Source organism: Ictidomys tridecemlineatus, chromosome 7 (assembly GCF_052094955.1).
Source record: "Ictidomys tridecemlineatus isolate mIctTri1 chromosome 7, mIctTri1.hap1, whole genome shotgun sequence".
Classification (NCBI taxonomy): domain Eukaryota; kingdom Metazoa; phylum Chordata; class Mammalia; order Rodentia; family Sciuridae; genus Ictidomys; species Ictidomys tridecemlineatus.
This window is the reverse complement of record NC_135483.1, coordinates 12,823,509-12,846,009: the sequence shown is the minus strand read 5'-3', so window position 1 is coordinate 12,846,009 and position 22,501 is coordinate 12,823,509. Positions and strand designations below refer to the sequence as shown.

The following is a 22,501-nucleotide window of genomic DNA, read 5'->3' as shown; positions in this document are numbered from 1 at the left end:
TCTGTCCCCCACAGGCATCAGCACCCTCGTTATGGGGCTCTGGTCCTCCCCATCCCCTCTTCCCCTTGTCCCACTGCGCTTGCCCCATGGGTAACACTGGACCTTATTCTAGAGACAGCCTCTGAGCACTGGGGGCTCCAGTCTCCCACAGGAGATCCCCTCAGAGGCACACAGCCGTGTGTCAGGACAGCTCTTCAAGTCTGCTCTTCACCGTGGGGACCTGCCAGAGGGCCACAGCCAGTGAGAATCATGGAAGCCATCACACCTGGCTTTTCTGACACTTAATTTGGTTGCTTTTTTTTTTTTTTCCGCTGAATTTCGTGCGTGACAGCTTCCTCTCCAGGCATGTCATCCTTGGTCCCCATGGGGCCCGGCTCTTGCTTCCTTTTGTTTTTCTTTCTTCGTTTCCCTCCTCTTCGCTCCTCCATGGGCTTCTAGTGCAGTGCATTTGCTCCTTGCCTTGCCTGGGTGCCTAGTCCAGTGCTGCACAGTCCAGTGCTGCACGTTCAAGGGGCACCGGGCAGCACCACTTGGCTCTGGCAGAGGCCGCGTGGGGCTTGGTGTTATGGAGAGAGCGCGTGAGAGCAGGAGATCCCATGGTGAAACAGAGAGCCAGGGAGGGGCAGGGATGCTGTGAGCACCATGTTAATCCCTGCTGGAGGGCAGCCTCCCTAATGACCTCCCACTAGGGTCCATCTCTCCAGGGTCTCTCCAACCCTCAGCATCACTGCACTGAGCTGGAAACTGAACCCCAAGCTTCCGACACAGGAACCTTTGGGAACACCCTCAAAAACCATATCCAAACCGGATCAATCCAGTCCTGGTGCCCTCAGTACAGCTGGTTCCCTTGACACAGGACCTGCCCTGTTTACATCTCTGTACCCCGCCATGGACCCCAGGTGATCTCAGCTGGTTTTGTGATGAGCACCTCACACCTGTACCTGCATGGACTGTGAGAGAGTTTCTCTGGCCTGGACCCAGCACTGACGGATGAGTCATAGTGCGTGTGCATATTTAATTTCACGAGTGCTACCAGATTGTTTTCCAGAATGACTGTACCGATGTACACTTCCACCAGTCGTGCTTAGGAGTTTCTGTTTCTCTACCCCACTGCCTGCACCTGGTATTAGCAGAGGTATCAGAAAAGATGCACTCGCCGGGGCCCTGGGTTTGTTTTTCTGCTGTAGACATCACTTTGCCAAGACAGCATTTTGAGCAAAAAGAAGAATCGGGTAGGAAAAGAGGTCCTTTCTATTTCAAGTCTCTATCTTCTACTAGGGAAGAAGAATTTCCCCAGAAATCCCCAGTAGACTTCCCCTTATGTGTCCTTGGCCAGCCTGGGCCAGGTGGCCTCCTGGCCAGTCCCTCTCAGAGGTAGTGGGATTGCTGAGGCTGTTTCAGGCTAGGAATGATTCTTCCCTGGCCTTAACTTTCTCTTGAGTGCCTTGCTGTCTGCCCTGAACTTGAACGGAGCTGGAATGTTGTGATAAGAAGTCAGCAGTGGTTGACTGGCTCCTCCACAGCCAACAGAGTCTCCTCTGCCAGGTTGTCACTTTTGCCACCTTTTGAAGTGCATGCCACCTCTTCTGTACAAGGGATCAACCCGAGGTCTGTGTGATTGGCATCTGCAGAGTTTCAGAAGTGGTGGGTCCACCCCAGCATGCCTGTTGCCTTGGGGATTAATGTGTCTGTGTCACGTTGGACTTTTTGCTGTGCACATGTCAGAGCCTGTCCCCACCCCAGCTACCCCAGCTTAGGTTCCTGCAGGATCCCCAGAGAGAAGGCACCAGGAGGATTCAAAGGGAAGAGAACTACATCCCTGGTCCGGTGCCCTGAGTCCAAGACAGGGTGCCAGCTGTGGACAGGTGGAGAATGCTGGTCAGGGAACGGCACTTCTGCCGGTGGCCGTGTCCCCTTCACCCCAGCCACATGGGTACTGTAGTGGATGTCCTTGTATTTCTGGCTCACCAAACACATTAAGTTTTAAGTGATGCCTAATAAGTTACTGAGTTCTTACTCTTTGCAGGTGGCCTGGGGAGCTTTTCATTCCTGTGATCTTGTAGAAGTCTCCTGATGGTTCCCCAGAGTGTGTCTGCATCCCAGTCACAGCATGGACTGTAGCCAGACCACCTGCAGAATCCCGCTTTGGACATCAATGAGCAGAGCAGCGCTGGGTGAGTAATTTGGCTTTTCTGTGCCGTGTCTTTCTCATTTGGGCACGCAGAATCATAGCAGCACGTTGGAAGTCCTCTGTGGGCTAATGAACACAAAGTGCTTAAGAGGGACTCTTGAAAACCATTAGTTAGGTGCTATTTCTCAAAATGCAGGAACTAGGGAGACCCAGAGGTGCCTATTTACTAAACCTTAGATGGCTCTGAGCATCAGGGCTGCCATTTGAACCCCAGAGCTGGATTCCTTCCAAGCTCTGGCTGGGGGCAGGAAAACCTTGGAGTGGAGGGAACATCACCATCGTCCATCCCCTTGGCAGGAGAGTGGATTCCCAGCCAAAGACTCAGTTACACTTTTTATCATAGAGTCTCCAGCCATCTACAGTGTAATGCTTCCAGCATTGGAACTTTCTAGAACGTCTCAGGGGACCTTGTAATGCTGGGCCACGGAAAATGGGCACGCACCAAATCAGAGAGGCTCTAGTCTGATTCCTGCTTCCACCACGTAGCAGTGTTGAGCTTGTTTCTCGTCCTCATTACCCTCAGGTTTGAGTTATATTTTCTTCTGGAAAGGACTCATGGAGGGTCTCCTAAGCCCAGCATGGTCAGGGAGGCTCCTTCCAGAATGTGGGTGCATGAGCCCCCTCAGGTTCCCACCCACACACACAGACACCAAGTCAAGGTGCTGTCCCTCAGCTCTGTTGGAGTCATTGGAAGGGCTAGGAACCAGGGTTTTAGAACCTTCTGGAGGAGAGTTTTCCTTTCTTAATGAAGCTGCACGGTGGGGCAGGCAGTGCTGGGGTTTGGAAGGGGTTAGCTGCAGTGTCTATGGGTTTTGGGGAAATAGTTACATGGGGCGACCCCTCAGCATCCTCTCTGTCCACCTGAGCGTTTTCAGACCCAGGCCTGGTGCTGAGTGTGAGACTGTTTGCTAATGAATGAACGTCCAAGCCAAGCGACGTGTCTTTAAACAAACAGATGCTGGCTTCAAGACACAGATTTCCTCGGAGGCCTTTGGAACCTAACTCAGTCGACTTAGTGACTCACCTATCTTTTAATTTTATTTCTTTTATTTTTTACGTTTTTGGGTACTGGGGATTGAACCCAGGGGTACTCAACCACTGAGCCACATCCCCAGCCCTCTTTTATATTTTATTTAGAGACAGGGTCTCACTGAGGTGCTTAGTGCCTTGCCAAGTTGCTGAGACCGGCTTTGAACACAAGGTCCTCCTGCCTTAGCCTCCCAGTCTGCAGGGATTACAGGCCTGAACCACCATGTCTGGCCTTCATTTTATTTCTTAAATTTGAATGTCTTTGACTCTCTTCCTCCCACCCTCCTTCCCATTTCTCCTAGAGAAGAGAACACATTCACCCCCCACCAACACACACACACACACCTTTCTGCCCCTCTCTCCCGTCACACATCTGACATCTCACCAGAGATTTGGTCACTGCTGAGCTATCTTCATTTAATGTGGCTTTGACAGGACAGTTGGTCTGGAAATTTTATGTTCAATTAAACTTGCTTGTTGAACTGCCTCTGTTTTAAAAGGGTCCCATTAAGGTGGGTCATTATATAGCAGTTGCTACAAGGAGGTATTTGTGCTCAATTTCAGCTCTTAGGTAATTCAAATCAAATGCTTCCTATTTTCCTCCCTCGAGCTGTGTGCTACCATCTTTCTCTTACGCTGCAGGCGGTCTGTGAGTTATTTTTAGAAACCCAAATCAAAACAGCAATTTTGGCAGAGGCCATCTCTAGCCCAGCAGAGTAATCCATATATACCGATAAAACAGCCAAAGAAGCCACATCTTTAAAGAGCAACAACACCTCCTCCCTGTTTGTGGGGTTCAATGTTTGGGAATTGTAAGCTGTCTTTTGTGCTATTATATTCCATTCCAAGCTCTCAACTGATGTTGAAGGCAGTGGAAATTTCTTTCAAATCATGAAAGGTCTCTCCACTTGCGTACTTTGCCAACATCTGTGTTACAATCCTTAGGATTTCCTGGGGACCTAGTTTTGGCTTTTGGATCTCCAGTGAAACATGGAGGTCACTTTCTTTATTTTCTTAATCTCCTCTTTTCTTTCCCCAGAATACATGTCCATACCTCATTATGCTTGGCTAGCAGGTAAACCTCTTAGAGTTAGAATATAAGTTTTTGGGCAGGGGCTGTACTTCTTGTTTCATGACTGACACTTGGAAGTGCTCAGCTGGTGAATGAATAGACAGATGAATCATTCAAATTTTATTTCTATTTCCTCTTTTTAAAAAATTGTCAAACTTTTACTGCAAAAAAAAATAAAAATAAAAATATTAAGTGAATGCATTCATCTTGAGGAGAAAAAAAAATCTTCCCAAATAAGGCTGAAGTTCTTTCAGCTCACCACCCCCAATCCTTGCATCCTCATTACCTTGCTTAGGTGATATTTGTTATCATTTGGGGGCACATCTTTGCAGACCTCTCCAGAGCATTTACTTTTGCACACACTGAGGACTGTTGGTAGACTTGCGATAAACAGATTATTCTACAGTTTACCTCTATCACTCAGTGGTCCATCAGAATGTAATCCAGATTAGCCATCTCTTCCTTTTTAGGGGCTGCATTGTTTGATTACATTAGGCAGCTACACCACCTTTGATTTGGACCAGATAAAGTCTTCCTTTGCTTTTCCATTTGTTATACTTCCACATCTCTTCTCATGTGTAGGTTTTGATATATTAGCTGTGTCTCTGTCCTTAACCTCGGATGTGTGCTGTGCCCTGGGGATCGTACAGCGGTGGAGAGTGAGTGATGGATACAGGATCGTCTCTGCCCACGGCCAGCTGGGTGTTTCTAGGCAGCTCAGTTCCTCTTCCTGGACCTTATGTTTCTCATCTGCACAACAGACTTGGAGCCCCTTCAAGCTGTTAGACTCTAAATAGTAGGACTTACGCAGTGTCACCAGGATTGATTAACAGAATGCATTGTTAGTTCTCCTTCCACCGTGTGCTGGGGTAGGAAAAGAGGCAATTCCCAGCTCAGAGCTCTTAGCTGATACCACAGAGAACCCCTGATTGGCTAGGAAAGTATTGCCTCTGGATTTCAATCTTCTTTACTATTATTTGGTCATTCAATTTAAATTCATTTTATTTTATTTTAAAAATTTATATTTATTATTATTATTATTATTATTTGCTGGGAATTGAACCCAAGGCCTTATACCTGCTAGGCAACCTCTTTATCACTGAGCTACATCCCTAGCCCTTGTTTTGTTTATTTTGCTTTGTTTGATTTTTTTTTTATTCTGAGCAAGGATGTATAGTTATGGGGAAAGAGAGTATGAACCCTTGAGTTCTATTTCCAGGTTTGTCTATTCCAGCTGTGTCTTCTTAGATAAGTCATTTACCTTCCCTGGGGTTTCACCTGTTAAGATCTTGATTCCAAATTAGCCAGGTATCCACTAAAATAACATGTAAAAGTTGAAAACCACATCCCCGCATGCCAGGTTTCGCCTGGCATTTCTGAGCCTCCCGTCCCCTGCAGACAGGTCATCTCATGCATTGATGAGGTAACCTAAGAGACCCCCAAACCCATGAGATCTTGTTTCACAGGAGAGTTGTGCAGCTGTGCTGGCCCCTGATGACACATGCCGACCTCTTCAGGGGGCTCTGAGAGAGATCCAGAGAAGGTCCTGAGCTCCTATGATTCACAGGTGGGGTTTTCTCCCCTGCGCCCTGGGGCTGTGTATGTGGTGGGGCTGAGGCAAAGGGTATTCCCCTGCTTTGTGGCTCAGGACCGCAAGGGTCACAGGATCTGATTCACCTGCCTTGGGTTTCCCTAAGGTTCTCGTCAGGCTTCCCATGTAGAGCAGGGTTCTGGCCCTTGGCTTGGCGATGTGCTTTGGTCTGGAGTTACATGGTGCTCTGCAGATGGAAGGTCGGGCTGAGTAGATGTGAGAGTCGTGCTCGGCAGTCTCCAGGGCTGGCTTCCCTGGTCCCTGTGCACGGTCGGGTGCTCCAGCCCTGAGCTTTGGCTCCTGGGCAGTGCTCTGGTTGAGGCTGCCCGTGTTGAGCAGGTTCCTACAAGAATAAGCCCAGACTCTAAGGTGTTCTTCGGCTTGCTGAGTTCCTCTGTGTTAAGCCTTCCCAGCCTCTGCGTCCTGCCCTGCGGGGTCTTCATTAGATAAAATGACCCTCTGCAACAGGAGCTCGACCAGTTACTTCCTTCCTTTTCTTATATGGGAAAAAAACAAAAAACAAAAAACCCGACATTTTAGAGGCTCTGAATCTGTAAATGAGCATCCGAAAGCCTACTGTGGGTGTTTTCACATTAAAATAAAACCAAAAGGCAGCACGAGAAATGGGGGGGGGAATGTCGTTAACCAGGTAAACGTGGTCAATTAATAAAAAATAAGTAATCAAGTAAGTAAAGGGGCGGCAGTAACCATCCCAATATTTTCCCATTATCACCCTCCTTATCTTAATCAGTTGCCTGCAAATGAGACTTGCATTGTTTAGGTCCCTCCAGAGTGAGGTACATTGTCCCCTGTTCTTGATCCTCCTCCAAGCTGTCAATACCATTTTCATTCACAAAGTGGAAACTTTCAGAAATGAGTCAACTTGCCCTGTGAATCATAGGTCCTTGATGTGAAATGCTTGATGCTGCTGGGGTGAGACAGGGAAAGTCAGAATGAATTTTTGACCCGAAAAGTCCGTCTAAGTGAACTCTGGACAGGGAGGGTTTAAGGGGTGGGATTCCTGCTGTCCTGGGGCTGCGTTGCAGAGGGAAATCCAGGGACTTAGAGTTTATGTCCGCTGTTGCAGCCCCTTCTGTAGTTTGTGCACCTCTGCATCGTGAGAAATGTCACAGCTTGGGACCTCTGATCCTGGGGAGGCAGGACTGAAGGTTCTTAAAGCCCAGAGTATCAGCTGATCTTATGTGCATCTCCAAGGAGGGCTTCCACCTAGAAGCTTCTCAGAAGTTGTGGAGGAGGAAGAGATGGTGCTATTGTTGCAAGTTGTCTGGCTTCGCTGACTGTTCTCCTCTTTTCTGCCTTCAGTATGGGATTTCATAGACTCCCATATATATACACACACAAATATCAAAAAATATTATAAGAAAGCAGATATGTCAAAAATAGTATGAGAAAGTGGGAAAAATGAAAAGTTATTTATAATCTCATTGCCCGTGGTAACAATAGCAATTATCACCATCGATGTGCTATAGCCCATTTGTGTTATCTTGCAGTCTTTTTTTTAACATAATTATTATCTTGGGATTCTTTTCAATTTTTCCATTTATGTTTTTCTGCCAGCAATGCCCATGCAATTTCACAGCCTTTTCAACTACCATTTTGGAATTTCCTTTATCCATGTGGCTGTGAGTGATGAAATATCCTTCTAGAATGTTGTTACATCTCAAGAGAATTTCAGAAGTGAAATGTTTTTAAGCCATTTATATGCATATATGTATATATAAATACATGCATTCTCATATACACAAATATACTTAATATATATTTAATATTTAATAAATAGTTTTATATATTTATATCTAAATATGTTTAAATGAATGTAGATTTACCAAGAATCTAGTGGAAAGTACCTTTTCCATATTCTATGGCCCCTCCCCCCATATCTCCTGTTATCAGCACCTTGCATTACTGTGGGCCATTTATTACAATTAATGAGCCAATAATGATACATTATGAGTAACTATAGCCCATAGTTTCCATTAGGTCCAGTCCTAGTGTTGTGTAGTTCTGTGAGTTTTCATAAATGCATGGTGCTATAAATCCACCACTATGAGATCATATAGAGTAGTTTTATTGCTCTAGAGCAGATTATGCTAAGTGAAGCTAGCCAATCCCTAAGAAACAAATGCCAAATGTCATCTTTGATATAAGGAGAGCAACTAAGAACAGAATAGGGAGGAAGAGCATGAGAAGAAGATCACCATTAAACAGGGTCGAGAGGGGGGAGGGAAAGAGAGAGAGAAGGGAAATTGCATGGTAAAGGAAGGAGACCCTCATTGTTATGCAAAATTACATTTAAGAGGAAGTGAGGGGAAAGGGGGAAAAACAAGAGAGAGAAATGAATTACAGTAGATTGGGTAGAGAGAGAAGATGGGAGGAGAGGGGAGGGGAGGGGAGGGGAGGGGGGATAGTAGAGGATAGGAAGGGCAGCAGAATACAACAGACACTAGTATGGCAATATGTAAAAAAGTGGATGTGGAACTGATGTGAATCTGCAATATGTATACGGGGTAAAAATGGGAGTTCATAATCTGCTTGAATCAAATTATGAAATATGATATGTCAAGAGCTTTGTAATGTTTTGAACAACTAATAATAAAAAAAGAAAAATAATTAAAAAAATAATTTTCCTTTGCCGCATCTATTTATCCACTCACCTCTTCACCAACTCTTGGCAGCTACTGATCTTCCCGAGGAGCTGGGATTACATATCTGGGTCTGGGCTTTTTACTGTCTCTCTAGTTTGGCCTTTTCTAAAATGTCACATAGTTGGAATCATATAGTAACGTTGCCTTTTGTGATTGGTGTCTTTCCCTTAGTGATGTGCATTTAAGGTTGCTCCAGGTCTATTCATGGCTCAATAGTTTGTTTTTAGAGCTAAATAATATACCATGGATGCACCATGGTTTATTTGTCCATTCACCAACTGAAGATTATTTTGATTGCCTTCAAGTTTTGACAATGTTGAATTGTTGTGTCACTTTTTGCCTGGATGTAAATTTTCAGTTCATTTGTGTAAATACCAAGGAGTACAGTTGCTGGATCTTAAAAGAATATTTTTGGTTTTGTAAGAAACTGCCAGACTCTTTTCAAAAGTGGCGGTACCATTTTGCTTTATATCACTGTTTCCAGTGATGTGTCCTCAGCAATTGCACCCTTACCGTAATTCTTCCTCCTACACGCTCAGGCAATCTTAAGCCAGTCATTTTTTTTTAACATTCTGGGCATCAGATTTCTCACCTGCAACTTAGTAGTATTTCATATATATGCTCTTGTTTAAAGTGAAAGCAAATTTTGTGTAAATGTAGTGTATTTTCCAGTACCAACTCACCATTAATTTATGTGCACTAAGAAAGAAACATGCTTCCATATTAAATGATGGTATGCCCCTGGCTATAAGACACATCAATTTTGGAGATGTTAAAATTTGAAAAGAAAGATGTATAGTTTAAGATCTTTGATTTGAAGACTGATGAGCACAAATACCTACTAAAACCCAGGTAGAAAACAAGCCCTCAAAATCTGAGTTTGTACAGGGTGAACAGAGAGCTTAAAGCAAATGTTCTCTGATATATGGATGCTGATCCATAATGGAGGTGGGGGAGGAATATGGGAGGAATGGAGGAACTTTAGATAGGGCAAAGGGAGGGAGGAGAAGGGAGGGGGCAGAGGGGTAAGAGAGATGGTGAAATTAGATGGACATCATTACCCTAAGTACACATATAAAGACTCGAATTGGTGTGAATATACTTTATATATAACCAGAGATATGAAAAATTTGTGCTCTGTGTGTATAAAATGAATTGTAATGCATTCCACTGTCATATATAAATGAAAATAATAATAATTCAAGGGCTGGGGATGTGGCTCAAGCGGTATCGCGCTCGCCTGGCATGCGTGCGGCCCGGGTTCGATCCTCAGCACCACATACAAACAAAGATGTTGTGTCCGCCAATAACTAAAAAATAAATATTAAAATTCTCTCTCTCTCCCTCTCTCTCTCTCTCTCCCTCTCTCTTAAAAAAATAAAAATAAAAAAATAAAGACACAAGGTTTAAAAAATAATAATAATAATTCAAAAAAAAGAGAAAACAGTAAAAAAAAAAAAAAAAGAAGAAGAAGAAGAAGAAAGACAGACTGGGGCTCCTTGGATGGGAGTGGAGCCAATGTGACAGCATGTGACAGAGATCTTCTTGTCTAAGTGCGGATCTGGTGAGAGCCAAGGGGCTCAGAGCCAAGTCCAAGGGAGTCACTGTGTCTGCTCACGGTGCAGACTGGGCAGTGAGTGACACTCCCATGCTGTAGCAGTGTCCTCGGCCAGTGATCGACCTTCACCTTTGGCCCCTGCCAAGGGGCTGGGGGACTGTTGGCTGGAGCCACCGAGAGTGAAGGCCCAGTGAAGCACTTGGGGACGCTTGACCTTCTGTTGCTCTACTTTATTTCCACTGTCCTCAGAGAAGACACTGTGCTTGATGTCTGTTCTTTGAAAGTTACTGAGAACAATTCAATGGCCCTGCCTATGGCCTGTCACCGTGAAGGGCACATGCACTTGAAAAGACCATGTCGGTAGGGCCTGGGGCAGAGTGTTCCCTAAATATCCATTGTGGAAAGTCCTCAGCTCAGGGTAGTTGCTGTCCAAGAAAAGCTCGTTCTTTCATTTTTTTGCCTTGATCCCCAAATAAACCCATAAGCAGGAGGAGATTCTCATTTCTGCACAGACGAGCGGTTTCTGAGGACGTTGTCATCACCCTTCAGCAGGCCCAGGGGAGGAAGAGGGCCAGGGTCCCTGTGGGGGAGAAGCCACAGCCAGGCCTGGACCCGGGAGGCTGACCCTCTGACAACCCGTCCTCCTTGGGCCAGAGAGAAAACACCTGGGGATTTGCTCACGGAGGAAGAGGTGCCCCTGAAAGGAGGAGACGCTGCGTGGCAGAACTCTCTTCTTTCCCTTCTGAGTTCAGCCAGCCCTTGCCGGAGACCTCTGGCTTTGTCCATTTAGCCGCTGCTGTTCCAGAGCACCACAGGCCAGCGGTGAGGAATCAGGAAACACTCATTTCTACAGCCCCCGCAGCTGGGAAGCCCAAGTTCAAGGGTTGCTCAGTTTCTTGTGAGGGCCGACCTTCTGGCTCACAGAAGGCCACCTAATTGGCTGTCCTTACCTGGCAGAGGAGGTAAGGGAGCTCCCTGGGTGTCACTAATCCTGTTCACAAGGGCTCCATCCTCATGAGCTAATCACCTCCTCAAGCCAACCCCCACCTGATGCCACCAAATTGAAGGTCAGGATATCAATGTGGGAATTTTAGGGGACAGGTTTAGTCCATAACACCTGCTCTTTACTGCAGTTCCAGGCTCTGGGATAAAAAAGGACCGCCCTTCCCTTTCAGAATCCGTAGGCCACGCGGACCACGCACAGTTATGTACAGCAGGTCGGGGGCCTAACTGGGAAAGTGTGACGTATTAGAAGAGCATCACTCCTGTGCCTCCCTCTCCCTTTCTCTGTTACACACATCTCAGTAGACTGCGGGGTTTCCACAAGGAAGCCGAGAGTGGGGATCACGTGGTTCTAGCCCTAAATCTGCTGGCAACTTTTAGCAAAAGGCTTTCTTGAAGGGCCAGGAGCCTGCCCGCTCCCCGAGGCCTGGTACACCAGGTCCAGAAAGCTTTCAAAAGCTTGCTTTTGTTTTTGTTTTGTCAATCTGGGGAAGCCGTGACCCCTTTTTAGAAGAATGCTTTTACAGGGCCTATGAGCAGCATGCTCAGGATGGGGAAGGAACCAGCCATGTCAGGCCCTGACCGATGGAGAGAGGAGGACCTGGAGGCCTAGGGGATAACGGGGAGATATTGTGCAGAAAAGGAGAAAGCCTTCCCTGAGATGGATTCCGTACTTAGGAAATCTGTGCGAGGCCGGCGGATGCTTTCCTCCCAGGTCAGTGCAGGTGACTCCATAAACGCCTGTCCTTGGTGAGCTCATGGTTACTGTTTCTTTTCTCCCCCAGACTCTGGCCCAACTTCCAGAAAATAGACACACACTGACCCTTAAATTGTCCCTCTTTGTTTCCCTTGTTCTCTGAGACAAGAGTGATGACAGCGGACATGGTGGGAAGCAAAGTGTTAAAGACTGGCTTTTCTGGGGAAGGGAGAGCAAGTCCTGGACTGAATGATCAGAGGTTTCGTCAGGAGCCTGTGGGGTCACTGTGGGACTCAACCTCAGATGGGAGCTCACCAGGGTATAGCCAAGGAGGATGGGTGATCCGGGACTGCAGCTGAGGAGAGGTCAGAGGTTCAGGGAGGACGCATGACGCACTCTGGGGGCAGCAGCAGCGGCCGGGAGCCTGTGAGATCAGACACCGCAGCTACTTTGCTTATATCCCCTTGCTCATTACCCCCTAGGATCTGCAGTCCCCAGTTTACTAGTGAGACAAGGGACACTAAGCTTAGTTAACCCAAGTTCATCCAGCTCGAGACCGTAGAGCTACGATCTTATTCCACAGAACCTGGGCTCCCAGGTCCTTGTGCTGTTTTACCCCATGCCACATGCCTACTTGGCCTAGGTGCCCATTCCACATCCTTTTTAAAGAGCCTGAGGATTTCTGGTGAGTTTCTGGTCCTCAGGTTTCTCATCTGTAAAACGGGGATAATATTTATCACCTTCCCCACAGATATTCTGTTCTTTAAAAAAAAATTTCTAAACCTTTTACAAAGGGGACTTGGGGTGGCAGATTAGAGGTACCCAGACCCGCCTGCTTCTCTGTGAGTTAGAACCAGAACATCTGGAGAACTGACGCATATGGAGCCGGTGACTGAGAGGATGCAAGAGCTCAGCAGCGGCCAGAGACTTGGGGAAACGCAGAGGCTTTGGATAGAGGGGTCTGTGTGGAACAGAGAACCCCAGCTCTGCTCACGGCAGAGGATGACATAGAGGTGAAAGAGGGGGAGACCCAGGGAGCACCAGTCACACAGGAATTCACACCTTGCAGAAATACAGCCTTAGCAGACTTCGACCCGCATGTGTGTGTAGGCAACTGGCTCTGGGGCGGTCCTCTGCGCTTCCCCACTGTGTTCCAGGTGCTGTACCAGGGGCCATCTCCCAAGGTCAGGCCGAGCCTCCTCCCCGGGAGTCCAAGGCCCTTGCATGTTCCTCTCTGGTCCCTGGAGCAGTATTCCTGCGCTGATCCAGGGGTCAGTGTGGTCCCAGGGCTTCCACCAACCTGCCAAGGGGACAGACAGCCACGCGGAAGGGAGCGGAGGTGCTCCCCCTTAAACCCGGTTCCCAAGGCCAGGTGGAGAGCCGGGCTGCGGCCATCCCAGCACAGACAGCGGCCTCTCCCCAGCCTCTCCTCACCCTCGGAGCACAGCACAGGAAGTGCAGCAGGCACCTCGTGCCCTTGGTGACACGCTGCCTGCAGTCGGCCACTGCCCGGCTGTGTCCGTGCGCAGCCCCGGAACCCAGAGTAGAGGTGTGCGGATACCACCTCCTGCAGCTGAGAGGGGTCCCTGCCAGCTCCAGCACCAACCAGTCCCGTGGCCCCCGGGCAAGCACCCCAAAGGAAAGAAGGGGTGACACGGGTCATGAGCAGCCCCTCCTACCGCTCAGCAAGCGCCACAGGGAGAGGGCCTCCTCTAATTATTAGGACTTCTTATTGCTGGGTTGGGTTTGTATATACTTTTCTTAGTTTGCTTTCTAATATTTATTATATTATTTTTGCTTTTCATCTTTTACCCTTCTCCTGCTTGTCCCCTTTTGTCCTTTAATTTTCTTTTCTCTTTTAAAATTAATTTTTGCTTAATTACGTTTTCTCTTTGTAGTGCATTGTATATTATCTGTGCCCCTTTTCTGTTGCGTTGGCTGCTGTTTTTATTTGGTTTTTGCTTTGTGCCCTTTCATGGTTGGTTTTCTCGGTGTTGGTCGTAGTGGTCGGTTTCCTTCTCTCTAAGCAGTATTCGGGATTGGGTCTGACACTTGGACAAGGTTTGATGGCTGCTCTGCCACAAAGCCACGCTCTCAGTCCAGCTCTGAGAAATTGCACCTTACTCCAGCTGCAAACTAACCCCACCCATGCAATCTACCAGACCCAGGTAGGAAGGACATGGAAATCCTGCTCCTGGGCATCAACATCCATAGCAACCATGGAGAGAATAACAGTGGCTGTGGACACCACGTGTAAGAGGGACCTCAGCACCGGGGACTTCATACCCTATCAGAGCCACAGGTTGCTGAATAGATGGGAGGAGAACCCACAGAGGGAACAACCCATATGCTCCGCTGTCTACACCACACCTGTTTGAACTACCAGAGGGACCCCACCCCACCCTATAGAGAAACCAGGGCCCTCAGGCTCCAAGGCAGTGTTCATTGTGCCAAAACCCACTCATCGCAGTCAAAGAAGCCACAGGGAAAGTAGACTGTGAGGTTGGATTGGAATTAAACCCAATACTACCCAACCAACCAATGTCCCAGGGCACACCATTGGGAGGAGGCAGCTAAGTAAGAAGGCCTTCACACAGAAGTGGAGGAGAAATCTGTCACAACTGATGCCCAGACGCAGTGTGGAATCACGGGGACCGCAGCAAAACAGGCGCACAGCCCCCGAGAGGTTCCTAACGCTCTAGTCACTAACTCCAAAGGATCAAGGTGGATGGAATGAACGCTGGGCAAAGACTTCTAAAGAGTGAGTTAAAAAACCTCAGTGAGTTCCAAGAGCGTACAGGTAAACGACTGCACCAAGGAAGGAAGACATTGCACGTCCAGATGAGCAGGTCATAAAGAGACAGAGATCTTGAAAAAGAATCCCACAGAAATCCCGGGAGTGAAAAGCTCAGTAAGTCAGATGAAAACTTGGGCAGAAGAAAGAGAATTGGGGAAAACAAAAAAAAAAGGAAAGTGAATCAGGGATTGAAGAGTAGCCTGAGGAATTTCCATATTGAGAGGGTAGTAAAGGAAGAGGAAAGAAAATGAACAGAATGCACCAGATCTCTGGGGCCCTCTAGAAGACCAAACATACACATAGTTGAAATAGATGAGGGAGAGCAGCTACATCCAGAGGATGCAGAACACACATTATTTTCATCAGCACATGAAACTTTTTCCAAAATAGATCATGTAATAGATGATGAAGCAAGTGTCAACAAATCTAAAAAAGTTGACATTGTGTTTTTGCATCTTATCAGACCATAGTAGAATGAGATTGGACACCAACAGCGAGAGGAATTGTACAAGTTATACAAACACATGGATATTGAATAATACAGACTTTTGAACAGTCAGTCAGTCATTGAAGATATGAGAGGGAAATTTAAAAGTTTCTCAAATTAAATGAAAATAGAAACACAACATACCAGAAACTATGTGATACAGTGAAAGCAATACTAAAAAGAAAACTTATGGTTATGAGTGCCTACATTTAAGAAATGGATCTCAACTTGCTTTTCATCTTTCGCAGTCAAAGAAGCCACAGAGAGAGTACACTGTGAAGTGCACTCTCAGTGTGTCTCAAGGTCTTAGAAAAACGTGGACAAAGGAAATCCAAAATCAGTAGAAAGAAAGAAAGAATAAAGATCAGGATAGAAATAAATGAAATAGAGGCGAAAAGAATAATACAAATGATCAATGAAACAAAAGGTTGGTTCTTTGAAAAGATAAAAATGACAAACCCTTAGCTAAACTAACCAAAAGAAAGCAAAAAGCAAAAAACTTGGAATGAAATCACCATTTGACCCAATTATCCCACTCCTAGGCATATACTCAAAGGACTTAAAATCAGCATGCTGCAGTGCCATAACCACATCAATGTTTATGGCAGCTCAATTCACAGTAGCAAAGCTATAGAGCCACCCTAGTTTCCCTTTAACAGATGAATGGATAAAGAAAATGTAGTATATATACATAATGGAATATTACTCAGCCATAAAAAGAATTAAATTATGGCATTTGCTGGTAAATGGATGGAACTGGAGACTATCATGCTAAGTGAAATAAAGCAGTCCAAAAAAACCAAATGCCAAATATTTTCTCTATATAGTTGCTAACAGAATAACTGTGGGGGAGGGAAGAATAGATGTTCACTGGATTAGGCAAAGAGGAATGAAGGGAAGGGAAGGAGTATGAGTGAACCAGGCAGATCTTTCCTATGTTCATATATGAATACACAGTGTAACTCCACAACATATTCAACCCCAAATACTCCATGTAGGTATAATACATCAAATACATTCTGCTCTTATATATAACTAAAAAGGGAAAATAATTTAAAAAAAAAAAAGAGGAGCAAGGCATCCCAAGTAATTAAAATGAGAAGTGAAAAGGGGGATATTACAACAGATACCTCTGAAATTCATAGATAGGATCACCAAGGAATATTTTGAAAAAAAAATGTATGACAATTAACTTAAAAATCTAGAAGAAATGGAAAATGTCTGGACACATATGACCTATGAGAATTGAAACTAGAGGATACAAGAAAACCTAAACAAATAAATAATAGACAATGAGATTAAAGCAGTAGTAGAAAGTCTCCCAACAAATAAAAGCCCAGGACTGGACCAATTCACTGCTGAATTTTACCAAATTTTAAGGAAGAACTGATAAAAGGTCCTCAAATTATTCTGTAAAATAGAAAGGGAAGGAAACCTTTTAAACTCATTCTATGAAAGCATCACCCTAGTACCAAAATCTGATAAGAGAAGAACAAGAGGGAGAGAGAGAGAGAGAGAGAGAGAGAGAGAGAGAGAGAGAGAGAGAGAGAGAGAGAAGTATAAAAATCTTCAGTGAAATACATGCAAGTTGAATTCAGCAGCTTATTAAGAATATCATACACCATGATCAACTTGGTTTTATTTCAGGAATGCAAGGGTGGTGCAATGCATACAAATTGATGAATATATTATGGAACATTAAAAGAATTAAGGATAAAAAATTGTATTATCATCTCAGTAGATGCAGAAAAAGACTGATAAAATTCAATATATCTTCATGATAAAATTCCAGAATAAATTAGGTATAGAAGGATCGTACATCAACATAATGAAGATGGTATGTGACAAACTTGACAGCCAGCATTTTACTGAGTTGGGAAAACCTGAAAACATTTTCTCTAGGATCAGCAATAAGACCAGGGTGTACGGTCTTGCCATTTTTATTCAATGTAGTATTTGAAATTTCAGCCAAAGTAATTATGCAAGAGAAAGATACAAAAAGAACACAAATAGGAAAGGAAGAAGTCAAATTATCCCTTCATGGAGTATCTCTACATGGAGTGTAACTTATCCTAGTTAGAATCCCATTCTTGGGGTTGAACATGCTGTGGAGCTGCACTGTTTGTGTATTCATATGTGAACACAGGAAGGATCTGTCTGGTTATTCCACTGTCTTTCCTATCTTCATCCCCTCCTTCCCTTTATTCCTCTTTGCCTAATCCCTGTTTGCAGATGATATGATCCTTTCCCCCCACATTTTGATTGGTGCATTATAGTTGGGCATAAGGATGGGATTGGCTGCCACATAGTCCTACCTGCACACAGTACCTAAGAGGACAATATGATCTGGCCAGTCTCACTCCTGCACTTCCCTCTCCCTCCCCACCTCCCATTCCTTGGTCCTTTTCCTCCACTGATCTCCCTTTCCTTACCATGAGATCTGCCCTCACCTTTCTGTATTTATTTTTTCTTCTCTAGCTTCTGCGTGTAAGAGAAAACCCCTGTCCTGCCTTCTGGGTTTGACTTATGTCATTTAATATAATGGTTTCTAGTTCCATCCATTTTCCTGCAAATGACACATTTTTTTTTTTGAAATGGCTGAATAAAATTCTACTGTGTACATATACCATGTATTCTTTTTCTATTTATCCATTGAGCTATACCCAGACTGGTTCCATAGTTTGGCTATTGTGAATTGTGCTGCTGTAGACCATGGGTCTGCAGGTGTCACTGTAGTAAGACGACTTTAATTCTTCAGGATAAATACCAAGAAGTGGAATAGCTGGGTCATATGATGGTTCCATGTTTAGTCTTTTGAGGTTCCTGATTTCCACAGTGGTCGTACTGATTTACAATCCCACCAGCAGGGTAATACTCTTACTTTTCATTCATATCCTCGCCAGCACTTATTATTGTATTCTTAAGGACTGTCCTTCTGACTGGTGTGAGATAAAAGCTCAGGGTAGTTGTGATTTTCATTTCCCTAATTGTTAGTGATGTTGAGCATTTTTTAATGTATTTGTATTTCTTCTTTCTGGAAATGTTTGTTTAATTTTCATTTGTCCATTTACTTATTGGGTTACTTGGTTTTTTGGTATAAAGATTTTGAGTCCTTTATATATTATGGATATGAATCCTCTGTCAGAAGAGCCGCCAGCAAAGGCTTTCTCCTCGTCTGTAGTTTCTCTCATCTCGTTCTTAACTGTTTTCTTCACTGTGCAGGGTATTGTGTTTTTTTTTTTTTAAATTTGGTGCTATTCCACCTATTAACTCTTGGCATTATTTCATGAGCTTTAGGGATCTTATTAAAGACGTCATTGCCCGGGCATGTATGCTGGGGTGTTGACCCTATGTTTTCTTCTAGGAATTGCATAATTTCTGGTCCAATTCCTAGGTCTTTGATCCACTTTGAGTTGATTTTTGTGTAGGTGAGAGTTGAAAATCTAGTTCATTCTTCCACAGAGGGATAACCAGTTTTGCCTGTGCCATTTGTTTAAAAGGCTATCTTTTCTCCAATGTATGTTTTTGACACTTTTGTCAAAGGGCAGATGACTATACATGGCAGGTTTGTCTCTGTGTCTGCTATTCTGTACTATTGGTCCCTAAAAAGCTCAGCAAAAAAAACAAAACAAAACAAAACAAAAAAAAACACAAAACCCAAACCCTATTAGAAGTAATAAACAAATTCAGCAAAGTAGTAGGATGCAAAAATCAACATGCAAAATTTGTGGATTTTCTATTCACTAATAATGATGGATTAGGAGAATGAATATTGTTAAAATCACCAAAAACAACCTGTAGGATTCATTGCAATCCCCACCAAAACACCAATGACATTCTTTACAAAACTAGAAAACAAATTTCTGAAATTCATGTGGAAGCTCAAAAGAACTTGAATAACCAAAGTCACGATGAAAGCATCACAACACCTGGTTTGAAAATAGACTACAGAATCATAGCAACAAAACCAGCATGGCCCTGGTATAAAAGCAGACACGTAGACCAATGGAATAGAGTAGAGAACCCATATATTGACCCCCACACTCACAGCTAACTGATTCTTAACAAAGGTGCCCAAAGACAACCTCGTCAACAATTGGTGCTATATCAATAGATATCTCCCTGTAGAAGACTGAAACTACACACTGTGTCTTGCTGTTCACAAGAATCAAGTCAAAACAGATTGAAGACCTCAATGTAAGCCCAGATCTTTGAAACTTCTAGAAGAAAACACAGGGAAACACTTCAAGGTGATTGAAAGAAGGGACAGATCATCCCCTCCCTAGGACTCCAGTAGCTTAGGGAATAAAGGCAAGAATTGACACAGGGGACTACATCAAATTAAAAAGCTGCACAGCAAAGAAACAATCCAGAGTAAAGAGACAGCCCGCAGAATGGGAAAAAGTCCTCGCCAGCTCTTCATGTGCCAGAGGACTAATACCCAGGGAGACAGAAAGAACTCAAGAAAGTCTCCAACAAAGAGCAGGTGCTCCAACAGGAAAGCAGGCAAATGATCCGGACAGAAACTTCTCAAAAGAAGAAGTGACCCATAAGTCAATGAGAAAATGTCCGAATTCTTTAGCCTTCAGGGAAATGCAAAACTACATTGAGATTCCATCTCACCCCAGTCACAATGACTATTACCAAAGAAACAAAAAAATTGCGTATACCGATGATACCGATGAGGGTGTGGGAAAAAAAGGAACACTTACACACTGTTGGTGGGAATGTAAATTAGTACAGCCACTTCGGAAAACAGTATGGAAAAAAAAACAACGAGAATACAATTAACATAGGATCTAGCTATTCTACCCCTGGATATTTACCTGAAGGAAATGCAGCAGGATATAAGGAGATCTCTGCATTCCCAACTTTACTGTGGCACTGTTCACAATAGCCAAGATATGGAACCAACCTAGGTGCCCACTGACAGACACAACCGAAAATCATATCTCTGTATAGCAATTATGTATATAGTGCATGTGCGCATTATATCTATCACATACTTTCTCTCATGTGTGGAAACAAAATAAAACAACAACAACAACAACAACAAAAACAAACCTGAAAGTGGGAGAGGATCTAGTAGGGAAGGGGGAAGTAATGGGGTTGGGGGAACATGCTCCCACTGTGATATATGCGTGCATGAAAATGTCACAGTGAAGCACATTAATTTGTACAATTGAAATGTGTTGATAATAATAATAAAAAAATCTCCCATGCATACACAGTAATTGTGCATTTTTAGGTGGTCTTTCAGGACCTGCACACGATGTGCAATGGGAGGATCAGGCCGACGGGTTTATCCATCACTCAAACCTGTCATTCCTTCCTTCTGGGAACATTGAAAATCCTCTCTATGGGGTATTTGGAAATATGCAATTAATTGTTGTCGACCGTGGCCTCCCCTCTGTGGCCTAGAACAGTAGAAGTCCTTCCTCTTATCCACCCACCCACTGACTTTCTCTTGATGATTTAACAGATGCTCAGGAAGCTCCGAGCACACGTGCTGGACACCTCGGTGCTCGTCAAACATTAACGGAGAGGACCCTTGGCCCGGCAGGACAGGGCGGAGCCTGGGGTCCCTGGGGCTCCACCACCCCTGTTTGCTCCTCTTCCCCTGCCGGCAGGCATTCACCAGCTTGTTTTTCTGGTGCGGAGGTTGCCCTGGGCCAAGCCCAGCATCGCCTCAGCAGCCTGCTGCACCCCGGCCTGGGGACCAGGAGGACAGTGACTCCAGCCGACTTTGTCACTCTGGAAACTCATGACCTTTATTCAGAATCATCTTGCGGTCCCCGCGTCACACAGCCACCTCATTCCCCACTCCTCCCCCACCCCATGCCTTTTATTTTCTCATCTGGATTAAGATTAATGTACTAGAGCTGCATTCCTCCAGGACACCTGCTTTCCCTTTGTCTCTTCTCTTTCCTCCACCTCTCTGCTCTCTGGGTGCTTCTCAGACACTGGCAGGGTGTATGAAAGGATGTGACCGCGTTGAAGACCAAGGGCTGGAGTGTTGACAGCCCACGGTACTGTCCTGACTGTGCCCTCAGGGCTGAGAAGAACAAGTGCTCTGTGCAGTTTCTCATCAGGATAAGCGAGAACACCGTATGAATATGTAACTAATATTAACAGCCTGTTAGTAATACAACACATGATAGCGCAATGCACAATAGCTTCGTAAGATCGTAAGGACTGGAGATCCTGCGATGACCCTCAGGAAGAGCTTAGGACCTGGCCGGCACCAGCACGCAGCCTGTTTACCTGCCGTTAGTAGTAGTTGTAGAGAAGCTCAAGGTGTGCTGTTCACTGAGGCTTTGCGGCCTCTGGCTCTTGGTTCCCCATTCACATATGGTCTGAATGAGCTATGCACGGGGTGTCCAGAGCTTTTACTTGATAATGAACGGCACAGTGGAGTAGTCAGAGCAGAGGTGGCCTGCCCGGTCCCTGGCCTGGGGAGCAGGAGCAGCAGTGTGTCCTTCCCACTGTGCAAGGACAGGATGCTCCCAGAGTACCTGGGAGAGCCAGAGGGAACTCAGGAAGAGCCTGCTCCTCTCTCTTCCTCCCTCCCTGCAGAGGTCCCTTTCACAGAGGGCTCTTTTGTTTCAGGGCTTATGTAGAACCTTATGGACAAGGATGACCGGCAGGCCCTGCACAGCCAGTCCTTCAGCAGGGCCCCTTTCTGCCCTGGGTTTCTCAGTCTGAAGGACTCCCAGGGTTCAGAGTCCGTCAGATCTGCATCCCACTCACAGGGACAGGGCTACCTTAGGGAGGAGCTTTTCCTGCATTCGTCTCCTGCGTTTATTTGGAATTGGGCGTCTCCTCTGTGCATTTGTCTTGCTTTGGGGATTGGAACTCGGACGGGACCGCAAAGAGGTGCCCGTGACCACAGATGAGCTCTAGCTGAGGGGGTGCAGCCCGAGCTGGAGTGGAAGGTCTGGATTCTGCTTTGAGAGGTGGCACAGGGTTGTGGGAAGAACTGAGGCTTGAGATCCAAGCTGGCACCTTAGCGCTGCCCTCACGAGATCTGGGATGTCTCCTCCCTGCGCCTCTTTTCTTCACCTGAAAATTACAGTGATGTCCTGAGGAGCAGAGCTGGCAGGGCCCCCACTAACACTCTTGGGGAGAGCAGGGTCCTATCTTTTTCAGCACTGCAGCCCCAGAACCTAGGACACTCCTTGGCCTGCCTGAGCACTCAGCAAACACCCCTCTTGGAATGGAGATGAAAGCCTGAGGGGCTCTTGGCACGTGGGAGATGGAACAACAGTCACATAACCATGTCTATTCTAAATCAGGAACTCACCAACTCTGTATGGCCCCCCAGCTGGTGTTGTAAATAAAGTTTTACTGGAACATAGCATGGCCCATTCCTTTACATGTTGTCTGTGGTTGCCTTCCTCTTGCAGTGGTG

At 45.4% G+C, this 22,501-nt stretch overlaps 1 long non-coding RNA gene across 11 annotated transcripts in view; it reads left to right on the top strand.

Annotated features, from left to right (window-relative positions):
- Positions 1-22,501, top strand: part of LOC106144726 (uncharacterized) — a 498,034-nt gene that overhangs the window by 200,018 nt on the left and 275,515 nt on the right. For all 11 annotated transcript variants that reach the window (XR_013423792.1, XR_013423794.1, XR_013423800.1 and 8 more), the window contains exon 4: positions 2,027-2,174. This is a non-coding gene — a long non-coding RNA (uncharacterized LOC106144726). The remainder of the gene's footprint in view (positions 1-2,026; positions 2,175-22,501) is intronic.